General features: G+C 42.5%; 1 protein-coding gene across 7 annotated transcripts in view; it reads right to left on the bottom strand.

The window, feature by feature from the left end:
• PRR5 (proline rich 5) overlaps nucleotides 1-14,219 on the bottom strand; it is an 86,151-nt gene that overhangs the window by 65,158 nt on the left and 6,774 nt on the right. The window lies entirely within an intron of this gene.

Consider the following 14,219-nt stretch of genomic DNA (forward strand, 5'->3'; position numbering starts at 1 on the left):
GATGACAAATGAACATATTTCATGTGAGATATTTCACATAAATGCTTAAAAAAGGTAAGAACACCATACACTGCTTATGAACATCCTATGCCAACAAAAACTCCTGCAGACATAGACAGGAGTTGTCCAAATACATGAAAAATTTTGTTAAGCAAAGCAACCTGTATTAGGGCAGAATTTTCTTGGTTTGGCTGGCTTTGCAGTAGAAGCACCTGCCAAAACCACAGCGGTTAGGACACAGACGTCCTTCAAAGCCACAAACAGCTCAGCTCTGCTGAAAGTGAATATCATCACAACACCTCTCTAAAATAATAGGTGTTGCCATGAATTTCGGCTTTATTTCCACCCTGCTTAAAAGACAAATTGAAAAAAAAAAAAAAAAGATTCTTAAAGTATATGAGAATTCCCACTGAGATTGGACAGAAAGTGCAATAAGAGCTATTTGGTTCACAGATTAGATGCTTACAGGTATGAAAATACTGTTGTGCATGGAGATTCTGCTTTGACACTTCAGTGCCAGCAAAAATAAGAACATCTTCCACACTGCCTATAACCTGTGGTAATTTGATTAGCTGGAATAACAAACCAAAACCATACCACAATTTTTTAGGACTGGGGGGGAGGAAGTACTTCAGGGCAAAGATCCTCAGCCATTTTGATTGATGATCAAAGCTCAGCCATTCCTTAAATGTATGAAGCATCATTTCTTTTTAAACTTGTGAATTATATTTATTTTGCTCTCATCCAATATCCTGCACATTTCAACCTATTTATAGGCTCAGAGGAAATGGAAAATGAGAATGCATGAGGAAAGTAAATAAATAAATAGAAAGATCAGCACACAGTGCTATAGTATGGAAGTTGTAGGACATTTTAACTAAGTGTATTTGTTGCACCAGTGGAGCAATCAGTGTGTTATTTGGGCAGTAGAGCCGATCAGGAATTCATACAGCTTTTTATTACCAAGCATTGATACCATGCCTTAAAGCAGGCACTTCCCAGAGGTGAGTTTTAGAATCAGTTTTGTTTCCTAAGGCACAGCATCACTTACAGACCCCCAGGCCTTGCTGCAGGGAAAGCAGGAACAAAAATCCTTGATGACAATCACTGCGGATGACCCCAAACACTTTTGCAGACACAGCCATCACTTTGTTGCTTTAGGGCCTGAGATCTCCCAGCCAGCACGGAAGGAGACACGAGCTCAAAGGAATGCAGATCCCAGAGCACACTCACAGATGCAGTACAAACATGGACTAATGTAGCTGCCCTCTTTATCTACATGACTGGCTTAGTCGTGAATGTGAGTAAAACTAATTCTTTCCCAACAACAGGAACTTGTTTGGCCAAGGGAATGCCGGCTCCTACTTAGGACTGACAGCAGGGGCTGCAGAAAATCCCTCTTTCAGTTGAGCTGACACAGTTGCCCAGTGATGCCTCTGCTTAGCCAGCTGCAGTCAGAGGAATCAGTCACGGACCAATTTGTGGTATTACTGTGCACGTCATTCAACTCAGCTATGAGTGACTGTCAAATAACTCCCAACATTTCAGTAACTGCAGTATGCAAGGTGCTAGCCAAGAACCAACATGCTAGATGGAAACTGATTATAACTATAGCCAGCCTGGCATGATTGAGGTCTGCTGCCTGAAAACCCACAGCAGAGCATTACGGGCCTTCTCCTGTTGAAAGATGTTCTGACCAGACTGACCAGGAGGAACATTGGTGGCTGGAAATGCAAAGGCTGGGTCACTGCTTCAGTTCTGTAAGCTCAGGTAAATCAAGAAGAAGCGTGGAAAGAAGAAGGCACCGATTTAAAAATACAGTTCATACTCTCCACTTTCTCTGTGTGTGGGTTCTTTTTGGTGGTGGATAAGTAGCATTTCAGTCTATGAAGCAACTGGCATTTGTGCTCTCGATATTCCCCTCCCTGGCTATTTAATAAACCAGCATACATCTGGTCCCAAGCACCAAAACCACATGGTTCAACATATGCTATAGCTGCTACCCAGGCACCCTCATTTACTGTTTTTTCAGACTAATGCGGGATTTGTAGGTAAAAAAAAAGATGTATGTATTTCTTTTTGCCAGAGATAAAAGATAACTGTACTTCCTCTGCACTTTATTTAAAGATTAATTTTCTGAAGGGAAAAAATGTCACTTTAATTAAGCTAGAATTCAAGCCACAAACTCAAATTATAACAGAAGGATGAATTCTGATGAATTCTGGCTACAGAAATCAACAGGAAAACCCTTGTTGACTTTCCCTGGAGCAACATTGTACCCCAGACAAATAATGATTGTTTTTAATACTGACTTCTTGTAGCTGAAATCTTTTTGCTGACCATCTGTTTCTGTTCCACATATCTTTCTGAGTTTTCTGCTGCAGTAGTGACAATCTGCTTGTGCATCTCCGAGGATGTAAACTTAGGAAGACAAAAACCCAAAAGGAATATCTTCTCCTCAAAACCCTCGGTGTTACCCTTATAAGAAGTTGGAGGAAAACTCATAGAAAGCTCTGCACCAAAATGGGTCAAATTTTATTCCGTGGAGACAAAGGAAAATATAGAATGTGTACCAAGAACAAGAACAAAACGTAAGGGGCTATTAATAAAATTAACTTAGTCCAAAAATATCAAAAGATATCCTCTCTTTCCTTAGATTGCAACCTTTTCCATCCTGAAAACTCCTGCTTAAAACCTCTTTCATTCTTTGTTTGCCATCCCTTAAATCTCAAGCACAAAGACTAGCTGACAGCACACACCAAAGTGGTGCTTTCATGGGGTTCTGCCTGTTACATGCGGGACCAATTCCACCAGAAAAGAGCCAGACCGCTGAAATTGAGCTGTGCAGTAAATCCCCTGATTTGTTACCCAATAATGCAAATGTTTCATCAACATTACTTAAGCAAAAACACTTCATAAGCGAAGCTGCAAATGCAGCTGCACCACTGCCAGTGCTCTCATGGTGCCAGCAGGCTGTGAGTTGCATCAGAGGTAAAACAGCATCACATTTGTGAAGAGGTGATTGCCACATGACAAAACAGTCCGAAAAAACCAACCCAAAAGCTGTGCTCCTCCAGATCATAAATGTCATTGCAGACTGCCATTTCTAAACCCTTCTGTACTGTTCTGGTTTTGCTTTTAATGACTACTATAACAAAATGCTTAGCGTCTGCAGAAAAAGACTGGAAAATCCTATTCACGTGAATCATTTCTATCTATGTTCATATTTGATGTATTACTGCTTAGGTTTTACCAGTTGTCCATTTATAGAACTCCCATCAGAAAATCTGTGTCCCACCATGATTCTAATACAAAAAATAAGGTTCAGGTAGCTCAAGGTGGAGTTCTTCTGGGGAACACCACATTTAACTAAACACTGTTAGCTCCCTTCAGCTTTCTCAGGTGAAACAGAAATACCTTTCCCATGCTTCCATTAAAGCACTCAAAGTTATGAATTTTTGACACAGCCTTTGAATGGTTTTACTAGGAAATGATGCAGTTGAGTGTAAGCAAGAGAATATAATGAAGGATTTCAATGGAGCACCTGCTGGGTCTCCTTTGCTGGCTCAGTCACCTAGGGCAATCTTGTCGATAGGGACCATCACCTCATTTACCCCTTAATCTGAAAACTGAGCAAATTAAGGCAAGGTCCAACATTCCCCTCAAAGAAGAGAGGCACTTTGCTTCAGCTGCATCTTCTTTTTAGTAAAGCATCCATTGTTTACCTCCATTCTCATTCCTAAACACTGCAGCGAGGTAGAAAAGCAAAAGAAAGACATTTTCATCTCCCTCAGCTATTCATAAGCCATTCTGCCCACAGCCCACCTTGCCCTGACACCCCTGCCAGCCCCATGCTCAGCCACCAGCTGTGGAGGTGCCAGAGCACATTTACAGCAGCTGCACCTAAAACATATGTGAAAAGCATTCACAGCAAAAAGCAGCTTCCTATGAGAACAACAGCAGGCCTCTACGGAGGGATTAAGAGACTGATGGATCCCAGACAACTGAGAGTCATGAGCAGCTAAGAGGAACAAATCATTGCCTTCTCATCCAACTCATGGCTTCTGGCAACAAGCAAGCTTTGGAAGAAGCAAAAGGAGAGGCAGAAAGAGGCATCTGACAGCAGAACTGAAGCCAAAAGCCATTTTCAATACAGCAATAACATTGAATCCGCATGGAAAAAAGAAATGACAAGGTCATGACTTGTGATAGTCCTTGACAACTTAATTTCTCTCTTTTCACAAAGCTGTAGACTCTGCTGAGCATGCTCTAAGGCCCAGAGACATTAACATGAACTTCTCCAGTCATATCACTGGGATTCTGGCTCATAACTTCTCTGAACTGGGCAAAAAAACATGTGAAATCTCACAGTTCCTCATTTTCAGGATTACTCTGTTGGAAAAAGAGAGTCCTGTCTTTGCACGGATAGCACCCCATGGTCATGCATGCTCTCTCTATGTGCATTAAAAACGTTTTCTTTCTGGAAAGACAAGTTTAAGAAATTACAACACTGTCACCCCTTCCCTTCCTCTACCAAATCAGAGATTGCAGATGGGACATGTCACGTGGGTCTCTTTCGGTGCAAAGCCCTACGGTTGCAGGTTTGCTGCCAAGACAGGTGAGGCTTCGGTGAAGCTGCCAGATGCAATAGGGAGATCCTTTCTACCAGCCTTGCTGATTTTGAAGAAGGGTAGCAAATAGCTAAAGGCAGTGATTTAAATTTCCTCTGATTTCTACTGTATGATCAGTAGACTTCTACCAACGCACAACAAGCAGCTGCTTAGTCAAAAGCTTCTTGAGTAAAACCCATATAAGGAGAGCAGGGCTCTACAGTTGCACCTACTGTTGTCCTCAGAGTGCACACCTGAGACCCCAAAAAGCCTTGGAGAATAGATGGAGAAAATGAAGTAAGTTCTTGATTAGTAAGGACAATATGCCTGGATAGCAGGGAGTAAAACAGTAAAACAGTAAACAACAACAGCAAACAAAACAAAAATTTCCAGGAGGAAATAGACTGGAGGAAATAGACGGCTTTATCCTTCCTCCTGAAACTAGCCAGAGGCTGGATGTGCTGCAACTGGGTCAGGACAGGGTGCAGGATATAGGGAAGGACTTTATAGGAAATAAAAAGACATCAAAAAGAAAAGAGAAACAGAAGTACAATTACAGGACCATCATAAAATTCACCTAGATTCAAAGCAGTCATAATTTTGTGCCATCAATAATTCAAAGCCCTGCAATGCAAACATTAGGGAGCTGTAACGTTCCCCCAACATCAACCCTTTGGACAGGGAAGAGGCACACAGAGCCCCTAAAAAATGTAACATTTTCCAGTAATGATTACAGCGAGGAGATGTTAATCCCCAGAAGTATCAACTGCCTGAGAGGTGCTCGGGCTCTGGAAGGGACGCTTGTCAGTGACTGATCTGTGGAAAAGCTCTATGATCATTAGCAACAGCATGTGAGGAAAAGCAGAAGTAGAGTTGTGCTGGATTTTAATTTTTCTGCACTGGGTACACAAGGTATTTTTTATTGCCACCAACAGAGACTGATTGGGTCAGGAGCCAGGTTTTTTTGATACCCCTCTGAAGAATATGTGGCTCCAAGGAGAAGAGATGGACTCCTCTCTTCTGAGATGTCAAGGAAGGTACCCAAAGATTCTCAAAAACACAAACACACCCTGAGTATTTTTGCTTAGTTCCTAGCATTCATCACCTTGAAGGCCACATGTGCCTGCTCTCAAGTTCTCCACAGAAGTAAATGCAAAATACAGCTTCCCAAAGGAAAGGAGTGCTTCTTCCACATGCCCAGGACAGAAGTCATCTCACTACAGCTGCAGCTGGCACTGTACTTTTACTTGTACTGTACCATACCTGTACTTTTAGATAACCTCTTAATTTTCCAAAACTGATTATGATGTACTCAGAGGTACAGGATTTGATCCAGATAAAGCACTTGTACTGGAAGTACATTTGGCTCCCAAATTCTGGCCAAATTCTGGGGGCAGAGAAGAAAGAAATGAGGTGAAGAAGAGGATATTGTAGGATTCAGAGCAAATAGAAGCTGTGCCTTTGAGTTCAGTGCAATCTGAGCAGGTTATTTACCAACCTCAGTCTCCAGGGTCTGAGGCTCTCTGCACAGCTCCCATGGCCATCTCCACTGGGTGAGAAGAGTGCAGTCTGCCAGCAGCAGATCAGCTGAGCAGCTCAAGGTGGGCGGATGGTGAAAACAGCAGTTTGTACCCTTCCTCTCCTGCATTTTGCTCCTCACATTTTATTCCCTTTCCTGCAGGTGGGGGAGGAGAGAGAGCTGCTTGGACCTCCACATGTTCAAAGAGCAAACGAGATTCACTTTATAATTGCTTCCTGATTCTCTGCGTGAGCAATCTGTCCTTAACCAGACAGATGGCAACTGCTGCTGCACAGCTGCTCCAGCATGGGCAGGGCTGGCGGGTGAACAGCAGGCTGGTGGGATGCTCCTTTGGCTCAACAACCCCACAGAATCCAGGAAGAAAACCCCGACTGTCAGCCAAAGAGAGCACAGTCTGTAAGTCATTCCCCAGGACGGCTGGTGGTTCATCAGAGACTAATTTAAAGCATACTTGTTCATTAAGACATAGACCATACCAGCCAACGATGGGAACACATCAGACAGTCAAAGGAAGCTACAGCATTCCCACCAGTGCTACTTGTGAACAATCTCCTCACCAGACCTCCTACTTTCTATTAACTGGGAATGCATATACATATACATGTGCATATATACATATATATGTACTTTTTGAGTGTGTATTTTTGTGTACTTAAATAAAGACTAATACAGTGTAGTCCTGTTCGTAAGTTGCGTAGGCACTATCACCACAAAGTAACTGAAGAGCAGCTGCAGCACTAAATCTCTCTTCTGTCACTCCATATACAAGGTACAGCATCACTTTGTCAGCCACCATAGCACTGCTTCGTCTCAGCCTGCCTCTGTTATGGGCATATGAGTGTAACAGCCTCTTCAGTGCTAAACTGGTGTCAGCCAGACCCAAAAAAAACAAAACAAAGCAAACCCACACCAAAACTAACGTATAGAAAAATACAAAAGAAAGAAAACACAGTCCTTGATTCGCCAATTAAAAAAAAAACAAAAAACAAAAAACAAAAGCCAAGAAGTTTTCCCCATTCTCCTCCATTCCATAAAAGCAATGAGTTGTCCCAGACAACCAGCTGGCTCCTAACATAGCTAAAGTTTTATACAACTTCAAAAGAGAAAGATACCATCACCCAGAGTAACAAAAACAAAGAAAAAAACTCTTTAATTTGCCATTATGTGTTCCTGAGAGATTTGACCCTTGATTGTAATGTCACATTCCTACCAAAATTTCCATGACAGTTAAGATTTTTACACATGAATGGATGGATGAATTTGTTTCCAGCAAAGGAAGTCATATCACCTACCTAGCTGCACAGAGCTCTGTGAACTTTTGGACTGTGTACCAAAATATGTGGTAAAAATCCATAACAAATGAAGCTCCCACACATTAGCTTCTCACCAAGCAGAGAGGAAAAGAGCTGCTAGAAACCCAACATTGAGCATTTAGAAAATGAACATTTTGCCAACGAATACATTCATCAGGCTCACAGCATCACTCCAGTTCTGCTCCAACACAATTGTTATGCTGGTGTGAAATGCATGTACTGAAATCTATCCAAGCTCCTGCTCAGACACTATGATATGCTGCAAGCAGGTCCCCTGGCAGATGCAGGTGGCAGGTTTAAAGCAGGCACCAGCTGCAGCAATCCTGATGCCCAGGGCAGGAGAAGAGCACCATGGCAGTACCATCCTTTACAGCAAAGCAAGCATATGCGAGAACAACTCAAGGCAAAGGAACAGCAGCAACTGTGTGGGGAACAGAGGAGCTGTGTATTTAAACTGTCTATAGCAGGCTTGGACATGTATGATCACACAGTGTACCTCCTTTGAGTAATTCAGCAGAGGCTTTCTTTTCCACCCAAGAGTTGCAGCGGGAATGCAAAGCTACAAACCTTAATGTACCACTGAGCGCTTACAGCTTTCCACAACTCCTCTGTAACCAGTAACAACCCTGTGTAAGCAGCAGGAGTCACATCCAGAACACACACAAATGCTTCTTCAACAAAAGGTAGCCCTGTTGGGGATCCATGTTGGTTGGTTACTTTCATGCTCCCGTGAAAACAAGGGAAGTACTGGAGATCCAGTATCACAAGCAACACAATTCAGATCTCAGATCCAACAGCACAGCTCAACCATAGATCTTACAGCACGTTAAACCAAACTATGGGAAATCTTATGAAAACCCAGCATTACAATAGCAAAATTAGGTGATAAGCAAAGAGAAGGAAGAGTCTGGATATAAAGGCTCACTGTGAAGCTTGTCAAAACTCTTCTGGTGGACAGTGTTGGCTGGCCAGTGCTTTAATGGTGAATTTACCTGGAGCCATCTGTGTAGCGCTGACAACAGAGGGAATTTTTGCTAGGGTTTCAGCATTCACATTTGAGCATCAGTTGTATAAAAAGACAGAAAAGTGAATCAGAATGGAGATCCTGAACAGCGATGGCCAACACTGGCAGCAGTTATCTTCAGCGAGCAAGGAATACATATGTTAATGGCAAGGAACTGCAACCTGAAGCTGCTCCAGCTGCAGTCCCTAACCTCTACCAGTGCTATCACTTAATCTCTGCTGAATTAGCAGTGAAAGCACTGCTCTACCCTTTCAGAGAACAATGCTGGAAAGCTGCCAGGGGTTAACAGGCAAGGAAAGTGTCAGGGAAAACCCCCCAAAGAACACAAACCCCATACTTGAAAGCTATTCAGAAGACTGATGCAAGCTGAGGCATTGCCTCTCACATTTAGTTTAGGAAAATTTCTCACAGGCACTTGCACCGTAGTAAAAATTAACTACAAGTTGGACATTTTTTTCCTCCAAATTTTATCAAGCAGGCTCCCAAGCATTTACGAAACAGCAAAAAATAGTTGTATTTAAGCATTTTTAATTATTACTGTTTTGCATTAAACTGTGGGGGTCTCAGCCATAGACCAAAATCTCCCTGAGTTAGGTGACGTGGGAAGGCAGTACAAAAAGATTATTTTAGCAGAGGCAAAAACAGAAGCATATGTTCTCCCAGGATATGTTCTAGGCACAACCCTTCATGGGTAATTAGAGTAGCAGAAGAATTTCCACATAATCTCACAGCAGCAAGCTAGACAACATGGAATTAAAAAGAAAAAAAATCTTCCTTGTATCCCTTCATTTTCAAACAAAAAGTGAGAAAAAAGGCTTTTGTCAGGCACCAGGAAAGACCAGCGGACCCCAGTTGTTTTGCACTGAGCCAGCGTTTGGCTCTGAAGACCTCACCAAGACAACAGCAGCACAGCTGCCCTGTGGCAGGACAGCACTGCCCCACTGCTCATGGGAAGCACATGTGGCACATTTGCCCCTGTTTAAAGGCAACTTCAAAATGAAAGGCAACTTAGAAATGACTGCCCTGACTCCAATTTAATTCTGATGGCTAGGAAGTTGAAAGGTTATTATTAATACTATATTGCAGCTATAAATTCTGTTTTTTACTTCTGCATGTTTGCCACATAAATAAATATACACCAGAAATGTCTTCGTTTTGCTGGAATACGCTTGGGTGATGGTTGGCAGCTCTCATCTGTTAATTAAAAGGCAGGGGAAGAAACATACTCTCTCTAAAATATTATTTCTGTGGTTATAATAATGATGCTCAAAGAAGATATACACACACAAAAATAGCCCTCAAAGGTGAAAAATAAAATAAATAGAAAGGAATGCTCCCTCCCCTACAGCTCCCCCAGATCCACTCTTTTCAGCAATCTGCAGGCAGAGCTTCAAGAGCTGTAAGAATCTGCTGCCTTCCCCAAGCAGTGAAACTGGGCCAGAAGTCTCCAGGTTTTGAAATTCAAAAGCCCCTCTCACCTTAACTGATTTACTGTGTTCATGGAACCCAAGCTTCTAGTTTTAAAAAAAATCAAGCATATAAAGAAGGGCACAACCCTCATGCATATTAGTTCCTCATTTTCACTTCACTGCCTCGCTGGAGGGAGAGCTGGAAGGCAGTTTTCCATCTATGCCATCCTGGCACTACAGCCTTGCCGTGGTGTCAAACCTGCATCTCCCACTTGGGTGCCAGGGCTGCACAGCGTTTGAATAAGGTGTACCAAGGTGCAGCAGGGCCCATATATCTGTGTCCTCCCTCAAGTTGCTTCATGCATAAAGGCTGCAGCAAATATTTCCCTTATGTATCCTCAAGTTTGCTATATGAGCTCTTCCACTCTGTAGAAAATAGACCTCTAGATAGCCCAGCATCCTTAATACAAATGGTCTAATCTTCTACACTGCTGCACATTTCCACTCAGTAACATCAGCCACAGACAGACACATCTCCTGAGAGTCACAGGTATACTGTAGTAATTTACAGCTTTTAAACAGATGAAACTGGAATGTAATTGGAGAAGGTGGGGAAGAGGACAGGATAGGAATTAGGACAGCACATGAGTTGACTGTCAGTGCTGCAGGCATTAGCTACAGCACGAGCAGTGTTTGCATACAAATGCCCCAAGAAAAGGGTACACAGCGCTGCCCGTGGAAACAATTTATACCGGGAAAGCAGTGCAAAAAAGAATCGATACCTTTAGCTACTCTAAAAGCATGGGTGTTACTCACCTTCCCAGCACTTGCTCTGACAAACTCTTTCTCAAGTGCTTCCCAGACTTCAGCCCAGCTGCTAGCACAACAGCATAAATAAGCGCTGGCTCATCGCATCCTGCTCAGTGCCACAGAGCAACCCACCAGCACCAACACACCTCTGCATCTGCCGGCCCCACAGCACAACAAAACATTTGGGTTGCTTTTCCACAGCAAGAAGTTGTAAATTCACACAACTAAACAGACTGCTGCGTGGAGAGGACCTGCATCAGGCCAAAGGTGTTTTGTTTTCCTTTCAGCGTTGAGAAGATAGGGGTTTTGCTGCACCATCAGGAAAAAAAAAAAAAAAAAAAAAAAAAAAAAAAGTTGTTTTTAAAATCTAAGCAAAGTGATTTTCTCTTAACTAACTTCAAATGTCCCCTATGACTCTGGCCACCCTGACCACTGGCACCATCCAGGCTTTATTTGAGCCCAGTGCAGTATTCCTCAGAGGTCACAACTGTCTTCAAACTCCACTAAATCCACTGTTATTTCCTGTTCTTTAATCTATCAGCTTAATAAATCTGCTCCATTATTGCCTCATTTGCAGAGGCAGGCAAGAGACTGCACAGCACAGCAGATGCAGAGAACTTTATTAAAAACAAAGGGACGAGGGAGGGAATCTAAGCAAATGCTTCAGTTTGTATCTGAGATCTTGAAACACATGCCCAGAGCTGCAGGAGCCAGCCAAAGTAGTGGCAAAAGTTTCTGAGGCCTTTAGGTCCCTCAAGAAGCTCTTTTCATCACTGTGGCCACCCTAAACCACAGCACACCACACCTCTAGCATTTATATGGGATAATACAGCAGAAGTGCTGGGTTGCACCCAAAGATCAAACCACAGGTAATCTAGCCCCGTGGTATGTAAATGTAGCTCAGTAGCAGACATGGATAAAAGCCACTCCGAGCTCTCCAGGGCTCTGCCAGATGTATCTAGCCAGTCTCTGGAAAGCTCAGATTGAATGACTACAAATCCCAGTAGATATATATATCATCTGTTTCATTGCCTGCATTTCCTGAAAGAGTACAAAGCAAAAAGCACTAAAGGGTACATCCCTTTATGTATGTCTAAGTTGTGTCCATCTTTCCTGGCTCCTGCTGGCAATGGGATTGAGAGGACAGAAGATGCTGGTCAGAGATGTCTGTCTGGACATGCTCCTCCACTGATAGGAAGAATGGCAAGCACCATACACTATTTTCACTAGTTGCACCAACACAGCACAGGCAATCTCTAGATATCTGGCATATCTTTGTGGGATTTACATTCTGCATACATGACTACATAAGTGCACTGCAGAAAAAGTGCAGAGGGGTGGCCTGTTTTAAGAGCAGCATCAACATTCATGCTCAGTCTGTCACAGTGTGCATCCACGTGTGTCCCTCCGTGTGACTGTGCAGGTGAGGGCCCTTATGGAAAATCAGAGGGAAAACAAAAAATGCTTTGGGAAGAGCCTGGGTTCAGCTAACTGCCCTCTGACATCCCCATACTCGGCTTCAAACTCAAATGCCAAGAAAATCATGCTCCCAGCTCAAGTCTTCAGAGGGTACTAAGTATTATGCGTATAGCAGGTTGCATTCTACAGTGCCATCATCCTGATTTCAATAGGCTTTCACAGTTTTTCTTGCCATTACACGAGTTAGGGACAGTAAAGAATCTCACAGTTTGACCATTTGTGCAGGAAACTGAATGTTCTTTTTCACAGGATTACGTTAAAACAGTGTACCTTTATTTTCAGCAGCAATTCTCTCCTCCTGTTGTCTAGTACTGAATAGAGAAGCTGTCAAAACCAGCAAACAAACAAGACAGACAGTAGGAGGGGCAAGCTCTCCCTAAAGCATTCGCTCTGCCTTACCATTTGTCAGCCCCTTTATGCGAATGAGAGGAAGTGCAAGGCAAAGAGAGAACGTGAGAAAAAGCATCATGTTTCTGCCTAAGCGCACAGAGGAAATGAAGGCTTTATAAAGCCTAACTCCTTGCAGCATTCAATATCCATAGGACACAAAGATTGTTTTTGCAACAGTGGTGGATATTTACTCTCTAGGATACCTAAATGCTGCTAAAGCGTCAGCTGAGAATTTGCCTCGTGTTTGTTTACTGCCTAAGCACACGGGTGGTCCTAGCTCCCGAACCCAAGGGTTTAAAGACTCAATTAAAAAATGCCAATAAACAATAGATACAAAAGCAGATAAATGGGGTACTGGAGCCATTTGTTAAATAAGCATGACTAAGACTTCCAGAATTAGTATGTACAGGACTCCTCGTAAGCCAAAAAATAATGATGAGGGACAGGATTAAAACGTGAGTGATCAAAAAGCCTTCACAGGACTTCAGGGTGGACCCCAGTGCATTCAGGGGGAGAATAATAGCTCTGCAATTCAGTTGCATCTCTCATTAAACACTGTTAAAAACTCTATGGAAAGAAAATGGAATTGAATTTAAATCAGCTAGTAGATATTCTTTTGGATAGCATTCTGCCAGCAAAAAGAATAAAAAGCAGCAGTGCCAGTGGTGTGTTACCAACGTTAAAAACTTGACCCCAAAAACATCAAAAGAAGGAATTTACTATGTATTATTATGTCAGTATAAACCTTCCATCTCTTTCCTTACTGGCACCATTCTTCACATGACATTTTCTGGAAAATGTTGAGAAACCCGTGATGACTGTAACAAAGTGTATACAGTGCTGTAGACAGGGAAAAAATATCTTACAGCCCTCTTTAATACTTTCTGTCCTTTCTGTATAACCGCAGACAATTCTGGTAGTCATGCAAACACACCCTTAAGCCTGAGTGGCCCCAGGAAATTGCTTAATAGTGATGAATGAACAAAAGCAATGCAGAATAAAATGTAAAAAAAAAACAACCAAACACAAAACCTGACTGATGCTGGAATTGCACATTACAGAATTAAATTTGAAGCATGCTGTAAAGCCAAATTTGATCCACACAAGTGAATCTCACACGCTTGAGCCAAGCCCTGGCTTCGTATCTGAAATTTCCAATTGTTTCACTTACACAAAACTGGCTTGGACGTTTTATGAAAACAGACTCACTTTCAAAAGTTCCAATACTTCCTATCTTCAAGGGTGCCAGAATTACCACAAGAATGTCTTTTTCCTGGCATTTTGAATAGGCCTCACTGATAGGACACACCAAAGGAAAACTTACACCAGGAATACTGCTTTATTTAGGATTAGAGTTTTTGTTATACCAAGCCAACCCAGACATCTCCTCAGTCTGATAACCCACTGCCAGTGGCTTTCGCTGAGTACTTCAGAGGTAACTTAAAAACCAAACCAAAAAGTCCTAATGGCCTTTAACAAATGTTCAATTCTGGTAACACCCCATTTCTGCACAAGCACAATCCCTTGCTGCCAACCAGTGGAGTAATCAAGAGCGAATCAAGGCTCTCTGTATATAATCAGCAATGCCTGTATTTTAATAGCAAATTAACACTATAAAACCAGATCACATTATAAGTTAATGCA

The sequence above is a fragment of the Tympanuchus pallidicinctus genome, unplaced genomic scaffold, assembly GCF_026119805.1.
Source record: "Tympanuchus pallidicinctus isolate F22 unplaced genomic scaffold, pur_lepc_1.0 scaffold27, whole genome shotgun sequence".
In the NCBI taxonomy this organism is placed as follows: Eukaryota; Metazoa; Chordata; class Aves; order Galliformes; family Phasianidae; genus Tympanuchus; species Tympanuchus pallidicinctus.